Consider the following 20,174-nt stretch of genomic DNA (forward strand, 5'->3'; position numbering starts at 1 on the left):
TATAGACTTTCACCTGCTCCCTGTTGGCCAGCTGCCTTACCGCCAAAGCGGTACGGCTCAGTGGGTCCACAGACCCTTCGTGACATATACAGCAACAGAACCAAACTCATACACATGTACAACACCAGAACCAAACTTAGTACATATATAGAACTCCAGAACCAAGCTCAGTACATAAATACAACACCAGAATAAAGCTCAGTACTTAAATACAGCATCAGAACCATGCTCAGTACATATATACCCACCAGAACTAAGCTCAGTACATATATATCAGAACAACCGAGCTCAAAACATATATAGTTCAATTCAAAAAGTGTCTCTCATATATTATATAGATTCATTACACAGGGATCTATTTCCAGCATTTTTTTCTTTTAATGTTGATGTTTATGGGAACAGTTAATGAAAACCCAAAATGTAGTCTTAGAAAATTGGAATATTATATAAGCTCAATTTAAAAAATGATTTTTAATACCGAAATGTCGTCCTATTGAAAAGTATGTGCAGTATATGCCCTCAATACTTGGTCGGGGCTCCGACTCTGCATGAATTACTGCATCAATGGTGTGGCATGGAGGCTATCAGCCTGTGGCACTGCTGAGGTGTTATCAATGCGGCGTGGTATGTAGGCGATCAGCCTGTGGCACTGCTGAGCTGTTGTGGAAGCCCAGGTTGCTTATCACTGACTGTGGAAACTTCACAAAGTGAATTTTGCATTTCATTTGGAAATCTCGTCCCAGAGTCTGGAGGAACAGTGGAGAGGCGTCAATCCAAGTGTCTTGCAGTACACTGTGAAGTTTCCACAGTCAGTGATGGTTTGGGGGCCCTGTCATCTGCTGGTGTTGGTCCACTGTGTTATATCAAGTCCAGAGTAAGCGCAGCGTCTAGCATGACATTTTCCAGCAGGACTCGACACCTGCCACCCTGCCAAAAGTACCAATACCTGGTGTAATAACCACAGTATCACTGCACTTGATTGGCCAGAAAACTCACCTCACCTAAACCCCACAGAGAATCTATAGGGTATTTTCAAGAGGAAGATGAGACACCAGACCCAACAATGCAGACGAGCTGAAGGCCGCTATCAAAGCAACCTGGGCTTCCATAACACCTCAGCAGTGCCACAGGCTGATCGCCTCCATGCCACACCATTGATGCAGTAATTCATGCAAAAGGAGCAGCGACCAAGTATTGAGGGCATATATTGTACATACTTTTTAGTAGGACAACATTTCGGTATTAAAAATCATTTTTGTGAAATTGGGCTTATATAATATTCAAATTTTCTGGGTGACTTAAATTTTGGGTTTTCATGATCTGTTACCATAATCATCAGCATTACAAGAAAAAAATGCTGGAAAAAGATCCCTCTGTGTGTAATGAATCTATATAATATATGAGAGACACTTTTTGAATTGAATTACTGAAATCAATTAACTTTTGATGATATTCTAATTCATTGAGAAGGACTAGTGTATATATACTGAGCTTTGTTCTGGTGTTGTATATATGTACTGAGCTTCATTCTGGTGCTGTATATATGTACTGAGCTTGCTCCTGACACCGTATCTGTGCATTAGCCGGGAGAGTTGTCGCGGCTTACTGCGCACTCTGCACTGTCCTCCACCCTTCTGATGTGCACAGCCTCACTAAATGGGCTGAGCACGCTTAGGATATTGAATGTGCCCATATAGGCCTATACGTAATGGGTGAGTTTAACCCCTTAGTGACCACCAATACGCCTTTTCACGTTGGTCACTAAGGTGCCTTAGGCTCACGTTGGCCCAGTCTAAGTCCTGCACGGGTGTCCCGTGCAGGCTGGAGCCGGGGCTCTGCTGTCTGATGACAGCTGGGCTCCTGCTCCAACACCCGCGATCGAAGTTTACTTCGATCGCGGCCGTTTAACCTGTTAAATGCCGCCGTCAATTTCGACCGCGGCATTTTTCTTGTTTACAGAGGGAGTGCAGGTCTCCGATGGGGTGTCATGGCAGCTGGGGGCTTGATAAAAGCCCCCAGGTCTGCCCTGGACATATGCCTATTAGGACGCGCCGGAGGCACGTCCTAATAGATTGCCTGTCAGATTTACACTGACAGGCAATAATGCTCTGGTAAAAAATAAATAAAAGTACACATATATGGTATCGCCGCGACCGTAATGACTCAATTAATAAAGTTAATATGTCATTTAAACCGCAAGGTGAACACCGTAAAAAAAAAACGCAAAAAACAATGGCGAAATTGCAATTTTTTTCCATCGCCCCCAAAAAAGTCATAATAAAAATGAATCAATAAGTCCCATGCATCCCAAAACAGTACCAATCAAAATTACGTCTCGTCCCGCAAAAAACAACCCCAAAAAAATCACTACATTGATGGAAAAATAAAAAAGTTACGGCTCTTGGAAAGCAACGATGCAAAAACAAATAATTTTAGTTCAAAAGTGTTTATTGTGCAAAAGTTGTAAAACATAAAAAACCTCTACATATGTGGTATCGCCGTAATCGTACCGACCCATAGAATAAAGATAACATGTTATTTACACTACACAGTGAATGGCGTCAATTTAAAAACGCATAGAACAATGGTGGAATTTCAGGTTTTTTTATAATCCCCCCAAAAAAAGTTAATAAAAGTTAATAAAAAAATTATATGTACCCAAAAATGGTGCTATTAAAAAAGTACAACTAATCCCGCAAAAAACAAGTCCTCATACAGCTATGTAGACGAAAAAATAAAAAAGTTATAGCTCTTTGAATGCGACTATAGAAAAACGAATAAAATAGCTTGGTCATTAGGGCCTAAAATGGGCTGGTCACTAAGGGGTTAATATAATGTGTGGGCAGGTCTGTACGCTTATGTAATTATATAAATAGTGTGGCAATCCATACTAAAGCATTCTGGACAAGGAATTACTTTATTTAGAGTCCACTTCAATGTAGGGGGTATTTGGAATATCGTAATTGTTTTATTTTATTATTAGAATCATTTTCAATGGCGCGATACTCCGCAAAACACCGTGACTCCCCAACCCCCCCCACCCCCAACGGCACGTATGTCTTCGTCCGAAAAATAGGGAACCTGTTGTTAAAATTTGAATCCCAACCCTGGTTACAACAATCTAGCTGTCAGCGGAAGTGTGTATATATAAATGTAACGTCCAATGAAATAGGTCGAAAATACCTATAATCTTAGCTGCAAAGTGCAATGGAACAACTTACCCATCATGTGAAGAGCACTGTCTGGCATCACACCCCGACGCGCGTTTCGGCAGGAAGCCTTCGTCTTTGGCTCTTTGTGGCCTCTTATATGTACATGCAGCTTGTATGTTGTGACCTACTCCACATTCATTAGCTCTCTCCAGTCAATAGTCCCATCCTGTGTGTCACTCTATACTATGGTAATAATTTTAACTTGTTTGTTGTCTCATTGTCATTAACCCCTTAAGGACGTAGCCTAGTTTTGGCCTTAAGGCTCAGAGCCCATTTTTCAAATCTGACATATTTCACTTTTTGTGGTAATAACGTCGGAATGCTTAAACCTATCCAAGCGATTCTGAGAATGTTTTCTCGTGACACATTGGGCTTCATGTTCGTGGTAAAATTTGGTCAATATATTCAGTGTTTATTGGTGAAAAATTGCAAAATTTAGAGAAAATTTGGAAAAAATAGCATTTTTCAGAATTTTAATGCATCTGCTTGTAAAACAGACGGTTATACCACCCAAAATAGTTACTAGTTCACATTTCCCATATGTCTACTTCAGATTGGCATAGTTTTTTTAACATTATCTTATTTTTCATGGACGTTACAAGGCTTAGAACCTAAACAGCAATTTCTCATATTTTTAAGAAAATTTCAAAAGCCTTTTTTTTAAGTACTTCTTCAGTTCTGAAGTGGCTTTGAGGGGCCTATGTATTAGAAACCCTGATAAAACACCCCATTTTAAAAACTAGACCCCTCAAAGTATTCAAAACAGCATTTAGAAAGTTTTTTTTAACCCTTCAGGCATTTCACAAGAATTAAAGCAAAGTGGAGGTGAAATTTGCAAATTTAATTTTTCTTGCTGAATTTCAATTTTATTAATTTTTTTTTCTGTAACACAGAAGGTTTTACCAGAGAAACACTACTAAATATGTATTGTCCAGATTCTGCAGTTTTTAGAAATGTCCCACATGTGGCTCTAGTGCGCTCATGGACTAAAACACAAGCCCTAGAAGCAAAGAAGCACCTAGTGCATTTTGAGGCCTCTTTTTTATTAGAATGTATTTTAGGCAGCATGCCAGGTTTGAAGAGGTGTTGAGGTGCCAAAACAGTAGGAATCCCCGAATAGTCACCCCATTTTGGAAACTACACCCCTCAAGGAATTCATTTATGGTTGTTGTTACCATTTTGACCGCACAGTTTTTTCACAGCACCTATTTGAATTGGGCTGTGAAATTACAAAAATGTCATTTTTTCCAATAAGATGTCATTTGTGATCAAAATTTCTTATTTTCACAGGGAACAAAATACCCCATTTTGTTGCCCAATTTCTCCTGAGTGTGGCATACCACATTTGTGGCGATAAACTGCAGTTTGGGCCCATGGGAGGCCTCAGAAGTGAAGTAGCGCTGTGTGTTCTTTGGAGTGCAGATTTTGCTGGTTTGGCTTTCGGGTGCCATGTCGCATTTGCAGAGCCCCAGAGGTATCAAAGCAATGGAAACCCACCAGAAGTGACCCCATTTTGGAAACTACACCCCTCAAGGAATTCATTTATGGGTAATGTGACCATTTACACACCATAGTTTCTTCACAGAACTTATTTGAATTGGACTGGGAATTAAAAAAAATAAAAAAAAATTCCAATAATATGTCGTTTTAGCTCAAAAATTCTTATTTTCACAAGAAATAAAATACTACATTCTGTTGCCCAATTTGTCCTGAGTGCGGCAATACCCCATTTGTGATGATAAACTGCCGTTTGGGCTCATGGGAGGGCTCAGAAGGAAAAGAGCGCTATTTGTTCTTTGGAGTCCAGATTTTGCTGGATTGGTTTTCGGGTGCCATGTCGCATTTGCAGAGCCCCAGAGGTATCAAAGCAATGGAAACCCACCAGAAGTGACCCCATTTTGGAAACTACACCCCTCAAGGAATTCATTTATGGGTGTTGTGACCATTTTGACCCCATAGTTTTTTCACAGAACTTATTTGAATTGGGCTGGGAATTAAAACAAAATTAATTTTTTCCAATAATATGTAGTTTTGGCTGAAAATTTCTTATTTTCACAAGAAATAAAATACCCCATTCTGTTGCGCAATTTGTCCTGAGTGCCGCAATACCCCATTTGTGGTGATAAACTGCCGTTTGGGCCCATGGGAGGACTCAGAAGGAAAGGACCACCATTTGGCCTACTGGTGATTTTCTGGTGCGAAGTCATGTTTGCAGAAGCCCCTGAGGTACCAGTACAGTTGAAACCCCCAAGAAGTGACCCTGTTTTAAAAACTACACCCTTAAGGCATTCATCTAGAGGTGTAGTGAGCATTTTTACCGGAGACATACACCCCATAAACTGTAATATGTGTTCTCCCGGGTATGGCAATACCCTCAATGTGGTTGTTATCAGCTGCCTGGGCACACAGCAGGGCTCAGAAGGGAAAGATAATGGGGGATAAGCTGTGCGGAGTACATCAGGGTAAGTAGAATTGGGGTAAATTATAAATCAAGGGATGTATGATAAATTTTAAAACACTCTTTCATACAGAGCTCTGGTTTTTCGGGACACGCGCTACATTGATATATTGTGTCCTCCCTTATACCCCTCTTATAGCAGACTTTGCACCTCTTTTGACTTTTTCCCTTCTTGCCAGTTTGGGGAACTTCTCCTGGAAAGTGCTGCCCTGGTGCGATGCGTGTGGACTTGCTTCCAGAAGTACTGGGTGCCCCCCCCTTCCTGGTCCCTAAAGATTAGGTTCTTGATTACCACCTCTTGAAATTCCAGGAAAGTTCCCCTCTGGCCTGTACATCGACGTAGCACATACACATTGTACAATGCCATCTGTATGATGTGCACGGCCAGCTTCTTATACCACACCGCATGGCGCTATAGGGCTTCAGGACTTGATCTGACAAGTCCACCCCTCCGATGTACCTATTGTAGTCCAGGATGCAGTCTGGTTTAGGGGTCTCTGTACTGGTACCTCGTACAGGTACATGGGTACTGGTGTGACATCTCTCTTGTCCTTGTACTTGACACACAATATGTTGCTGCTAGAATGTGCCCTGCGCTCACCCCTTCTTGTTTGGCCTGAAGAGTCTTAGGGAGGCCTCTCAGATTTCTTCTAGCAGTGCCACATGCCGCAGGACTGGAAGCGATGCAGTTGAAGAGTGGGACGCCGGTATAAAAATTATCCAGGTAGAGGTGGTAACCCTGGTCCAGCAGCACCAAATCCCACACAATTTTTGCATTAACTCCCAGTAAGGGGGGGCATTCTGGGGGCTGAATACTGGTGTCCTTCCCTTTATATATCCTAAATTTGTAAGTACACCCTGATGCACTCTCACACAGCTTATACATCTTCACACTATACCTTGCCATCTTACTCGGCAGGTACTGGCGGAATTGAACCCTCCCTTTAAAATCCACCAAGGACTCATCAATAGAAATACACTTCTTGGGGTGTATGCTTGGGAAAACCGGGCACTGAAACGGTCTAATAGGGGTCTCCGTTTATACAAACGGTCAAAACTGGGGTCATCTCGGGGTGGGCACGGCTCATTATCAGTATAATGTAAGAAGCAAAGTATTGCCTAATTTATTTATTTTTTTAGGTTCCAGTTCAGTTCTGAAGTTGCTTTGAGTGGCCCATATATTAGAAACCCCTATCAAACACCCCATTTTAGAAACTAGACCCCTCAAAGTATACACAACAGCATTTAGAAAGTTTATGAACCCTTTAGGTGTTTCACAGGAATTTAGAGCAAAGTAGAGGTGAAATGTACTTTTTTTTTTTGTCAGAAAATCCACTTTATACCATTTTTTTTATAACACAAAAGGTTTTATCAGAGAAACGCAACTTAATACTTATTACCCAGATTCTGCAGTTTTGAGAAATATCCCACATGTGGCCCTAGTGTGATAATGGACTGAAGCCCCGGCCTCCGAAGCAAAGGCGCACCTAGTGGATTTTGAGGCCTCTTTTTTATTAGGCACCATGTCCGGTTTGAAGAGGTCTTGTGGTGACAAAACAGTGGAAACCCCCCAAAAGTGACCCCATTTTGGAAACTAGACACCTTGAGGAATTCATTGTAGTTTTCTTGGGGTGCATGCAGCTTTTTGATCAGTTTTTATTCTATTTTTAGGAGGCGTGGTGACTAAAAAACTGTAATTTTTTATTCTATTTTTTTTTACAGCGTTCACCGTGCGCTATAAATTACATATTCACTTTATTCTGCGGGGCGATACGATTATGGCGATACCATATGTTTATAGTTTTTTTTATGTCTTATGGCGTTTGCACAATAAAATACGTTTAGTAAAACGTATTTTACTAAATGACGGTCGGCAACGGGACGGTCAGCTTCATCCGGGAAAGGATGTTGCTGGCAGTTCAATGAGGAGCATTGTAAATTTTGCTCTGATTGCAGGTACACGCACGAGTGCTCCGGTTGCTGAGGCGCCCATGGTTTGTCCTGATGCTTCAGGAAGCATAAGGGCAAGCAGGGGGATGTTGAACAGAAGGGGGGCGACGCCGGTGAGGGTGGAAAGGATGCTTCTTATTTGGGTACACCCTTAAAAACGGAAGGTGGCGGATTTATTGTTTCTGGGTTTTGCGGAGGGTTTTCGGATTCCTTGTACTTCTGCAGTACGGGATGAGGTGTCCCGCAATTTGTTGTCTGCTTTGGTGCGGCCTGATTTAGTTACGGATAAATTGATGAAAGAGGTGTCTTTGGGCCACATGGTTCCTGGTTTGCGGGTTTCCCCTTTGGGTTTGGTTCCAAAAAAGGTTAACAAATTCCGCCATATACATCACTTATCATATCTGGAAGGGGAGTCGGTGAACGATGGCATCGATCCTAACCTTTGCACAGTTATACTTCGTTTGATGCTGCGGTCGTTTGGGTTCGCAAATACGGGAAGGGCTCCCTTTTGACAAAAACCGACATTGAAGCCGCGTTTCGTTTGTTGCTGGTGCAGCCGGAGAGTGTTTGTTTGTTAGGTTGCTGTTGGCAGGGTGGATATTTTGTTGATTGTTGCCTCCCGATGGGCTACTCCATTTCTTGTACTTATTTTGAGATGTTTAGCACGTTTTTGGAATGGGTGGTTCGGAGTGAGACGCAGGTGCCGTCGGCGCTGCGCTATGTCGACGATTTTTTTGTTTATCGGTCCTCCAGCTACATATGTGTGTGCAGTGTTGCTGCATAAAAATGGAAAAGGTGGCGATTGACTTTGGTGTACCGCTGGCGCCCGAGAAAACTGAGGGACCTACGACGGTCATCAAGTTTCTGGGGATAATTATTGACTCGGACAGACTGGAATGTCGTTTGCCTGAAGGTAAATTGCTAGAATTGAGAGAGTTGGTGGCTAGTGCGTTACGCAGGAAGAAGATTCAGTTACGGGACTTGCAATCCTTATTGGGACGTTTTTTGCATGTAGTATTAAAATGCCAATGGGGCAGGTTTTTTGTACGTGGTTGGCTAGTGCAACCGCGGGGGTTCATTCTCCCCATCATTTCGTGAGTTTGCCCTGTGAGTTGAAAGCGGATTTGTTGGTGTTGGGGGAGTTTTTGCAAAGCTACAATGGTCAGTCCGTTCTCATGTATAGGCCAGTGTCTAGTGTGGATTTGGAGCTCTTTACAGATGCGTCAGGTGCTTCTCGTTTTGGGGCATATTTCCAGGGGCAATGGCGCGCGGATGTCTGGCCTAGTGCATGGCGTGAATGTGGTTTTGTCCGTAATTTGGCTTTGCTAGAATTGTTCCGATTGTGGTGGCTGCGGAAATCTGGGGTGATTGTCTGAGAGACAGGAGAGTGCCTTTTGTGTGTGATAATTTGGGAGTGATTCAGGCCATCAATGCGCAGACGGCAAATTGCCCTCCAGTTGTGCGATTATTGCGGCATTTGGTTTTGAGGGGGCTGGTGTTGAATTTGTATTTTGTAGCAGTTCATGTTCCACGGGTGCTTAATTCAGTGGCTGATTCCCTCTCTCGTCAACAGTGGGACAGGTTTCGTATTCTAGCGCCGGGGGGGAAAATCATGGCATTGCATGCCCGGAGCATCTTTGGAAGGTGGTATGACGGTGGTGATGTCGTTAATTAGACGGTCAGTTAGTGGGGTTACATGGAAGAGGTACAGTGTGGTTTGGCGGGTTTGGGAAGTTTTGTTGGGGAGTACTCAGGTGAGTATTGAAGCCGTGCTTGCTGTATTTTATAGGTAATTCTTACAGTGAGGGGGTGTCTGCTTCGGGGGTCTCTCTGCATTTGTCTGCATTAGCTTTTTGGTTAAGACTCAGAGGGGAGGAGGACGTGACTAAGTCTTTTTTGGTTAGGCAGGCGATGAAAGGTTTTAGGAGGGGTTCCGTGTCTAGGGATTATAGGAATCCGATATCTTTTGATCTCTCTGAATCTCTTTGTGAGCATTTGCAGTCTGTTTGTGTGTCGGGGTTTGAAGTACAATTGTTTACGCTGGCTTTTTCTTTCTTTCTTCGGGGCGTTCCGGATATCGGAATTGGTGGCGGCAAGTAAGCGGGTATCTGGGGGTTTATTGTTCACGGATGTTGAATTGAAAGGGTCCTCCCTGTCATGCTTGCTACGCAGATCAAAGACTGACCAAGCGGGGAAAGGTTTTTTGGTGCGCCTACATGCGTTAATAGGGTATGCCCGATTCTCTGTTTTCGAGATTTTTTGACCGTTAGGCCTGAGGGGCCAGTATCCTTGTTGGTTCATGCAGATGGCCTATAGTTGTCAAAATATCGGTTTGTGCAGGTTTTTCGGAAATGTATCCTGTTGTCTGGGTGGATGGGAATGGGATATAGCTCTCACTCGTTTCGAATTGGCGCAGCTACTGAAGCTGCCAGGTGGGGTTTATCCCCGGCGATGGTCAAAAGGATAGGTAGGTGGGAGTCGGACAGATATAGGATTTTTGCTTTAGGGCGGTTGGGGTGAGTTATGTTGTAGGTGTGGATTGATTTGCTTACCTTACTATTGTTATGTGTTTTGTTCTAGGTGTGGGCCCCTGCTTGGTGTGGATAATGGGGCACTCATACGTGCACTGCGGAGGTGTCCAGGCTGATGTTCGTCCGGCTGGACGCCAGCTGGGCTTGGACCAGTACGAGGTTCAGGTCAGATGGTTGGGTTTGAGGGGCATGCTTTGGTGCAGGCTGTTGCCGGAGCTTCCGTTTTATGCAGGTTTGGATAGGGCACCTGATATTTTGGTCATTCACCTTGGCGGAAATTATTTAGGAATGAGGTCGTCCAGGGATGTTAAGTTGGACCTTTTGCGTTTGTGGTCCTCATTTCCGGGTCTTATCATCATATGGTCTGACATTGTGGCTCGCAGGGTGTGGAGACAAACGTGTTCAGTGCAGAGTTTGAAACCGGTTAGGGCAAAGGTTAATAAAGTTGTGGGATAATTTGTGGCTCGCAATGGTGGTGTGGTGGTGTGCCATAGGGAGTTGGAGGGGGCCGAGGTCGGCTTTCTTCGGTCTAATGGGGTCCGTTTAAATGATGTGGGGTTGGACATGTGGACTCTGGGCATTCGAGACGGTTTGGAAAAATCCCTGTGTTTGTGGAGGGACGTTCATGTGTAAGGTATCACACATGAATGTCATGGCGGTAGGAGAAGGGGTCTTTGAAGGCACGTAATGGAGAACAACATATGACATTGTGGGAAAAGAACTCGGCCATTTAACCCTGGGTAGTATCGTAGGGGCTGGGGAGTGGTTACCTAGCTTGTTTCATACATTCCTGATGGGCAGGGTCCCCAGGAAGAGTAGGTCTTGGAGATGGTTGGTGCCCTCAGGTCAGGTGCAGTACGGCTGTAGGACAATAAGTTCCAGACCTGACAAGGAAAGGATGGAGTTAAAATATAATGCCTGAAGTGCCTCCAAGGATACTTTAACAGGGGAATGTTTGCAGAATAGAGCAGGATGTTAATTTATAGAGTGTTTGTTATATTATGGTTATGCTATTTGATTGCATTTGAGTATTTTTGTGTATAAATGGCTGCTGTGGCCTTTACACCAATTTCAAGTTGTGGGCCCTTATTGGGTTACTGTTGGTGGGAAGTCATAGATAGCAAAGGCATCAAACATACCTTAAGACAAGCGGTCAGGTCACTCATAGGGGAGTTAACCCCCCCCCCCTCGCAGATGGCACTCCCCAGTAGATGGCACTTCCCTGTAGATAGCACCACTGTAGCACCCTGTAGGAGCGGAATCCCTCTGGCCGGGGATTCCGATTCAAGAGGAGCCGTTGACGTTACTGTGACATCTCCTCTTAGCTGCCATTACAAAGGAGGTAGTAATAAAGTTAAATAAAAAAACACCAACACAGAAAAAATATTCCATTGAAATAAAAATCCCCCACAAGACCCTTGTGGGCGTTTTTATTTTCAATAAATTGGTTGTCATCTAAGTAGTCTTCGAATCCGACATAGTCCAATAACCAAGCCTGTAAAAAAAATGCACACAAAAAAACAATAGTAACACTAAGGGTATGTTCACACGGCCAAATTTCAGACGTATACGAGGCGTATTATGCCTCGTTTTACGTCTGAAAATATGGCTACAATACGTCGGCAAACATCTGCCCATTCATTTGAATGGGTTTGCCGACGTACTGTGCAGACGACCTGTTATTTACGCGTCGTCGTTTGACAGCTGTCAAACGACGACTCGTAAAAATACAGCCTCGTCAAAAGAAGTGCAGGACACTTCTTTCAGACGTTTTTGGAGCTGTTTTCTCATAGACTCCAATGAAAACAGCTCCAAAAACGAGTTGGTAAAAAAATGAGTTGGTAAAAATGCGAGTTGGTAAAAAACGTCTGAAAAGCAGGGTCTGTTTTCCCTTGAAAACAGCTCTGGATTTTCAGACGTTTTGGTTGACTACGTGTGAACATACCCTAAGGGTATGTGCACACGTAGTGACCAAAAACGTCTGAAAATCCAGAGCTGTTTTCAAGGGAAAACAGACCCTGCTTTTCAGACGTTTTTTGACCAACTCGCATTTTTCGCTGCGTTTTTCGCGCCGTTTTCGCAGCGTTTTTTACGTCCGTTTTTGGAGCTGTTTCCATTGGAGTCTATGAGAAAACAGCTCCAAAAACGTCCAAAGAAGTGTCCTGCACTTCTTTTGACGAGGTTGTATTTTTACGCGTCGTCGTTTGACAGCTGTCAAACGACGACGCGTAAATAACAGGTCGTCTGCACAGTACGTCGGCAAACCCATTCAAATGAATGGGCAGATGTTTGCCGACGTATTGTAGCCCTATTTTCAGACGTAAAACGAGGCATAATACGCCTCGTTTACGTCTGAAAATAGGTCGTGTGAACCCAGCCTAAGTAAAAAAGCAAAACCATTATCATACTTACCTTCCTGGGTCTTTGACAGTAGACTCTAAGCTGTCATTGGTTAGTTTACATCACATTGGCCCGGGTTACCTATGTTCATTGGCCTACTTTTAAACCCCATTCACATGCAGAAGAAATAAGTCTGCTTCATTTTTATTCGGCTAAGCGAAAAAAATCCTCTAGAATAATGAGCATGTTCATTATACTCGTAGAATAGCAGTGGGTTCGTTGGAGTTGGAGATATCAGGAACTATTCCTCTTTTCATCTACACCTGTTTACACCTGTTTTAATAAATCTCCCCATGTCTTGTATAGCTGAATGGTATTCCCAGCCCAACACTGGCAGCTGCGTATGGCCTGCGGTGGGCCTGTGTGCTTAAAAATGCTAGGGCTGATTTTAGGTCCCAGTCCGTCCATGTCCACATATATGGTATCACCAAACCAGGGAGAACACTTTTAACAATTTTTTGGGTGTGTGTCTCCAGTGGCACAAGCTGGGCGCGACATATTTGCCACTGAAATGTCATATCTGGGGAAAAACTGCAATTTTTACTTTGCACCATCCGCAGCACAATCATTTATGGAAAAGACCTGTGGGGGGGGGGGGGAATGCTCACTACACCCCTTAATTAATGCCTTGAGGGGTGTAGTTTACAAAATGGCAACACTTCTCAGGAGTTTCTTTTATTATTTCACATCAGAGCCTCTGCAATTGTGAACCAATACTTTGTAAATCGCCAAATTAGGCCTCAATTTCGTATGTTACTCTTTTACTCCTGAGCCCTGTTGATCGTCCAGGCAAAATATTAGGGTCACATGTAGGGTGTTTCTAAAACCGAGAAACACAGCATAATAATTAGAGAGCTGTCTTTTCATAGTGGCACAAGCTGGGCACCACATATTGGCATATCTATGGAAAAATTGCTATTTTCACTCTGCAACATCGAGTGTACACTAATTTCTGTAAAACACATGCGAGGTTAACATTCTCAGTACACCCCTAGGTGAATACCTTGTGGGCTGTTGTTTCCAAAATGGGCTCACTTCTGGGGGGTTTCTACTGTTTTGGTGACATAGTGCCAAAAAACCAATCCAGCAAAATCTGCACTCCAATAGCTAAACGGCGCTCCTTCCCTTCTGAGCCCTACTGTGTTCCCAAACAGCAGTTTATGACCACATATGGGGTGTTGCCGTACCATAGAAATTGCTTTACTTATGTTGGGGTGCATTTTCTCCTTTTATTTGTTGAGAAAATGAAACATTTTGAGCTAAAGCTATGTCTTATTGGAAAAAATATATATTTTTATTTTCACTGCCCAATTCTAATAAAATCTATGAAACACCTGTGGAGTCAAAATGCTCACTACACCCCTAAATTAATTACTTCAAGGGGTGTTGTATACGATATGGAATCACTTTTTTGGGAATTTTCACTGTTTTGGTCCCACATTGGGCTTTGCAAAAGCGACATGTTGCCAAGAAACCAATCCAGGAAAATCTGTGCTTCAAAAGCCAAATAGCGCTCCTTCTCTTCTGAGCTCTGCCTTGTGCCCAAACAGAAGTTTATGACCACATATGAGGTATTGCCGTACTCGGGAGAAATTGCTTTACAAATACTGGGGTTCTTTTTTTCCTTTATTTGTTGAAAAAAAGAAAAGTTTTGTGCTAAAGCTACATCTTTTTGAAAAAATGTAAAATGTTTTATTTTGACTGCCCAATTCTAATTAAAAACTATGAAACACCTGTGGAGTCAATGCTCAGTTCACCCCTAGATTAATTCCTCAATGGGTGTAGTTTCTTAAAATGTGGCACTTTTCTTGAGCTTCCACTGTACTGGTCCTTCAGGGGCTTTGCAAATGCGACATGGTGCCGAGAAACTAATCCAGCAAAATCTGTGCTCCAAAAGCCAAATAGAGCGCCTTCCATTCTAAGCCCTGCCGTGTGCCCAAACAGCCGTTTATGACCACATATGGGGTATTTACATACTCTGGCTGGAGAAGTTGTTTTACAAATGTTGGGGGGCTTTTTCCTCTTTATGCCTTGTGGAACTTGATTTTTTTTTCTAGCTAAAACATCTTATTGGAAAAATGTACATTTTTTTATTTTCACTGCCCAATTCTAATAAAATCTATTAAACCCCTGTGGAGTCAAAATGCTCACTACACCCCTAAATTAATTCCTTTAAGGGGTGTAGTATACTAAATGGAATCACTTTTTTGGGAATTTTCGCTGTTTTGGTCCCACATGGGGCTTTGCAAAAGTGACATGGTGCCAAGATACCAATCCAGGAAAATCTGCACTCCAAAAGCCAAATAGAGCGCCTTCCATTCTAAGCCCTGCCGTGTGCCCAAACAGCCGTTTATGACCACTTATCGGGTATTTACATACTCTGGCTGGAGAAATTGCTTTACAAATGTTGGGGGGCTTTTGCCTCTTTATTCTTTGTGGAAATAGTTTTTCTTTTTAGCTAAAACGACATCTTACTGGAAAAATGTAAATGTTTTTATTTTCACGTCCAAATTGTAATAAAATCTATGAAACACCTGTGGGGTCAAAATCCTCACAACACCCCTAGATAAATTCCTTGTGGGGTGTAGTTTCCAAAATGGGGTCTTTTTTGGGGGTGTTTCCTTTGTTTTGGCATCACAAGACCTCTTCAAACCTGACATGGTACCTAAAATATAATCTTATAAAAAGAAGGCCCCAAAATCCACTAGGTGCTCCTTTGCTTCTGAGGCCTGTGTTTCAGTCCATTAGCACACTAGGGCAATGTGTGGGATATTTGTAAAAACTGCAGAATCTGGGCAATGAATGTTGAGTTGCGTTTCTCTCGTAAAACCTTCTGTGTTACAGAAAACAATGAATTAAAAATGAAGTTCTGCAACAAAAAAAAATTTAATTTGTACATTTCACCTCTACTTTAATTCTTGTGAAATGCCTATAGGGTAAATAAACTTTCTAAATGCTGTTTTGAATACTTTGAGGGGTGCAGTTTTTAAAATGGGGTGATTTATGGGGGATTTCTAATATATAAGGCCCTAAAAGCCACTTCAGAACTGAACTGTGTTGCAGTACAGACCCATCACTCACTTTCCTTTTCCCAGGACACCAGCTCTTCGTGACGATGCCCAGGAACTCTGGAGTATTGGCACGTCCTGTCATCCAGCAGCTGAGGTACACAGCTCTCCTGCACATAAGCGTCCCGTGTCTGGCGGCAGTGCACTCTGAGCTCCCTGGTATCAAGTTGTTAGTCACATCCGTTTAGGGGAAAGCTGGGTGACATGTCCACCATTACAGCTCCTACAGCTGTTCCCCCCAGCAGTCTTCTTATTCTGAACAGCAAGTCTGCCGAGTTATACTGTAAGATGTGAGATATTGTGTAACATGGCACTTTTGCCATTCAGGTTTCTGGGAAAGATGGATGACAATACATGCAACAGTTGTAATTGTGGACATATTTGCTATCATCCAGCTTTTCCACAAACACATGACAGGCTAAGTTTACATCTCGTTTTTACTGTACATCTGGCGTGCACGTTTTGCCGTGATATAGCAGTGTCAAAATGTGTGCCACGGCGTGCACATTGATTTTTATGGTCAGGACGGATGCCCTAAAGCCTCATGCCCACGACCGTTGTGCCACTCGGCCCGTTTTTGACTGCATCCGAGTGGTACACAATAGTCTTCACGGACCCGTTCACTTTAGCGGGTGAAAAATGGTCCGAGTCTCCGAACGGAGGAAAGATATAACATGTCCTATCTTTCCTCGGATCACTGACGGGACTCGGATGGCACACACGGTCGTGTGCATGATGCGTAATGGTGTAGTTGTGCATGCGTTTTGTGTGCTTACGTTCTTTCCTTATTTTTTTCCATGTACTGAGAAGCGTAGTCTACTACGCTTTTCAGTACCTTTCCAAAACTTATACCACACGTATAAGTTTTTATTTGTATTGAAGTCAATGGCGACATATAGACGACGTATGCAATATTAAACCCTACGTTTGCATAAGTAAAACGCAGGGGCGTAACTAGGAAAGACTGAGCCCCATAGCAAACTTTTGACTGGGGCCCCCCCTCCCCTGGGTGACACACAACCCCCCACATGTAGATAGTGCCTTTTTTACAGCCCCCCCCCTGTAGATAACGCCATACAGCCCCTTCTGTAGAGAACGCCATGCAGGGTCCCCCCCCTGTAGGTAACACCATACAGAGTCCCCCCCTGTAGGTAACACCATGCAGAGTCCCCCCCCTGTAGGTAACGCCATACAGAGTCCCCCCCTGTAGGTAACGCCATACAGAGTCCCCCCCCTGTAGGTAACGCCATGCAGATTCCCCTCCTGTAGGTAACGCCATACAGAGTCCCCCCCCTGTAGGTAACGCCATGCAGATTCCCCCCTGTAGGTAATGCCATGCAGAGTTCCCCCCCTGTAGGTAATGCCATGCAGAGTTCCCCCCCTGTAGGTAACGCCATCCAGAATCGTCGTCCCCCTGTAGGTAACGCCATGCAGAGTCCCCCCCCTGTAGGTAGCGCCATGCAGAGTCCCCCCCCTGTAGGTAACGGCATGCAGAGTCCCCCCCCTGTAGGTAACGCCATGCAGAGTCCCCCCCCTGTAGGTAACGCCATGCAGAGTCCCCCCCCCTGTAGGTAACGCCATGCATCCCCTCTCCACAGGATAGGGGATACATGTGTGATCGCTGGCAGCGATAAGGAGAATGGGGAACTGAAAGTCCCCTGAAGTTCTCCATGACTAACCTCTGACTTCCGGCGTCTGCGCAGCTCAATAAAAATGAAAGGAGCGCTGGTCACGCATGCGCACAAGCGCGACCGGCGCTCCATTCATTTCTACGGAGCTGCCGACACAGACCCCGGAAGTCCGAGGTTTGTGATGGAGAACTTCAGGGGACTTTCAGTCCCCCATTCTCCTTATCGCTGCCAGCGATCACACATATATCCCCTGTCCTGTGGATAGGGGATACATGTTTTTTGTTTAATGGCAGAGCGGGAGATACCTCCTTGCTCTGCCGTAGTGTTCAGTGGCGTCGCGCTGTAGCAGCCATAGTGGCTGCTAGCGGAGCCTCCGGCCATGCCGCGGGCCCCGTAGCGGCTGCTACGGCGGTAGTTACGCCACTGGTAAAACGTATACGTTTTTGTCACCACATATGGAAAATCTTGACTTTACAAAGTTTGATTTGGCTCAAGAACAAAAAAAGTAAACGTTTTTAGAAGTAAGAACAGAAACAAACATATAAACGCGTATACGACGCATACTACAAAAAAACGTAACCCTATGTTACAAATGCATACGTTGTAACTTTAATAACGTATACGTCGTCGAATATCACAAACGTGTGCACAAAACGAGATGTGAACTTAGTCTAAGTAATATCTGAATTGAATTTTTAACAACCTGACAGGAGAGGACAAATCAAGGACTTAGTCATTACAAGAATTATTATATGTCGCATCATCCACCAGTGGCGGATTATCATATGGGCGATTCGGGCGGCCGCCCGGGGCCCGAGGCTCCCAGGGGGCCCATGGCAGCCCGAACCGCACATCATCTTGCAAAGGCACCTATTCAGCGCGCTAGCGCTGCTAACTAACGAAGATGAGGAGGGGAGGAGCAGGGAATTGGCCGGGAAAGGGGTAGGACACGCCTCCCTGACAAGTGCGGGCCGCCGCCATTGAGTAACAGAACAGCGACGGACGGCTGTTCTGTTACTCCGAATCTGCAAGACAAGAGCCGGGCGGTCGGTCACCGGCGCTCAGGTCAGTACAGCAGGCTTATCCTCCTGCCCAACTGGTTCCCGACCGCTGGCTGTATTTTTACGGCCAGCGGTCAGGGACGGGTCCTTAAAACCCGAGCCATAGACTTTCTACGGCTCGGGTTTTAACTTGCTGCCCGCGCGATCGGGCAGCTGAATGTCGGGTCTCCGGCTGTCAGTGACTGCCGGGGACCCTGAGGAGAAGACAGAAGCAGCTTTCGCTGCTTCTGTCTTCTCTGATCTCTTTTACACAGCGCTCAATGAACGCTGTGTATAGGAATAGAGACAGCAGCAGCAGCGGCGCTGTCTCTATTCCTCCCGGTGATCATGTGACTGGTCACATGATCGCCGGGTGCCGTTAGTGGCAGACTGCTGCTGGGTCTAACAAGACCCAGCACAGCCCTATTAGTGACAATCGTCACTATGAGAGGGCTGATTTCCCCTGTAACTGGGGCTGCTGTGCAGGCCCAGTTACAGGGGAAAAACATGGTGTAAAAGAAAGAAAAAAAATATATAAAGTTCCCCAAAGGTCTTTTTTGACCTTTGAGGAACAGACCACAGTAATAAAAAAATAGGAAAGTAAAGTGCAAAAAAAAATGAAATAATAAAATACACATAAAATACCCACCCCAATAAAAACCGTCGTCCCCCCCCGCCAATCATTGTTGTAACGCTAGCGCTGACCCAATTACCCTAATATAGACATGTAATATATAAAAGATTTACGGTAAACAATGACGATCACAAATAAAAGGTCTATTTTAGGGTAAAACTATGTTATTACCAAAAAAAATAGCTGAAACGTAAAAAAGCTTATTTTTTTATTATTATTTTCAAACTTTATGAATAAAAATTCTAAAATAGCAAAAATGTGTGCATAAAAACGATAAAAAAAGAAACCTGCATTGTCTACGGAAAAAACGTCGCAAAAATCACGTCGTTTTTATTTATTTTTTATAAAAATGTGTGTTTGCTGCAACTTTGTAATTACGTTTTATTAAAAAATATTTTCACTTTTTGAGAAACAGCTACTTTGTATCCTGTATCCGTCAGGTCACCAGGACTGACGGGATCAGTGAAACGGGCCCTGCGCTAAATTATAATCTTAGATGTGATAGATTTGAGGTGGATCCTGCGTGTCACTGATCCTGTCAGTCCTGCTGACCTGACGGATACAGGATACAAAGCAGCTGTATCTCAAAAAGTGAAAATATTTTTTAATAAAAGGTAATTACAAAGTTGCACCAAACACACATTTTTATAAAAAAGAAATAAAAACGACGTGATTTTTGCGACGTTTTTTCCGTAGACAATGCAGGTTTCGTTTTTTATCGTTTTTATACACACCTTTTTTGCTATTTTACAATTTTTATTCATAAAGTTTGAAAATAATAGTAAACAAAAAAGCTTTTTTACGTTTCAGCTATTTTTTTTGGTAATAACATAGTTTTACCCTAAAATAGACCTTTTATTTGTAATCGTCATTGTTTACCGTAAATTGTTATATATTACATGTCTATATTAGGGTAATTGGGTAATATATATATATATATATATATATATATATATATATATATATATATATATAAAATTGTGATATTAAGTTTTTAAATGTGTACATAACCTTGTGGCACTATATACAAGGGGGAGCGCTGTGAGGCACTATATACAAGGGGGAGCGCTGTGTGCCACTATATACAAGGGGGAGCGCTGTGTGCCACTATATACAAGGGGGAGCGCTGTGTGCCACTATATACAAGGGGGAGCGCTGTGTGGCACTATATACAAGGGGGAGCGCTGTGTGCCACTATATACAAGGGGGAGCGCTGTGTGCCACTATATACAAGGGGGAGCGCTGTGTGG

Source organism: Rhinoderma darwinii, unplaced genomic scaffold, assembly GCF_050947455.1.
Source record: "Rhinoderma darwinii isolate aRhiDar2 unplaced genomic scaffold, aRhiDar2.hap1 Scaffold_92, whole genome shotgun sequence".
NCBI lineage: Eukaryota > Metazoa > Chordata > Amphibia > Anura > Rhinodermatidae > Rhinoderma > Rhinoderma darwinii.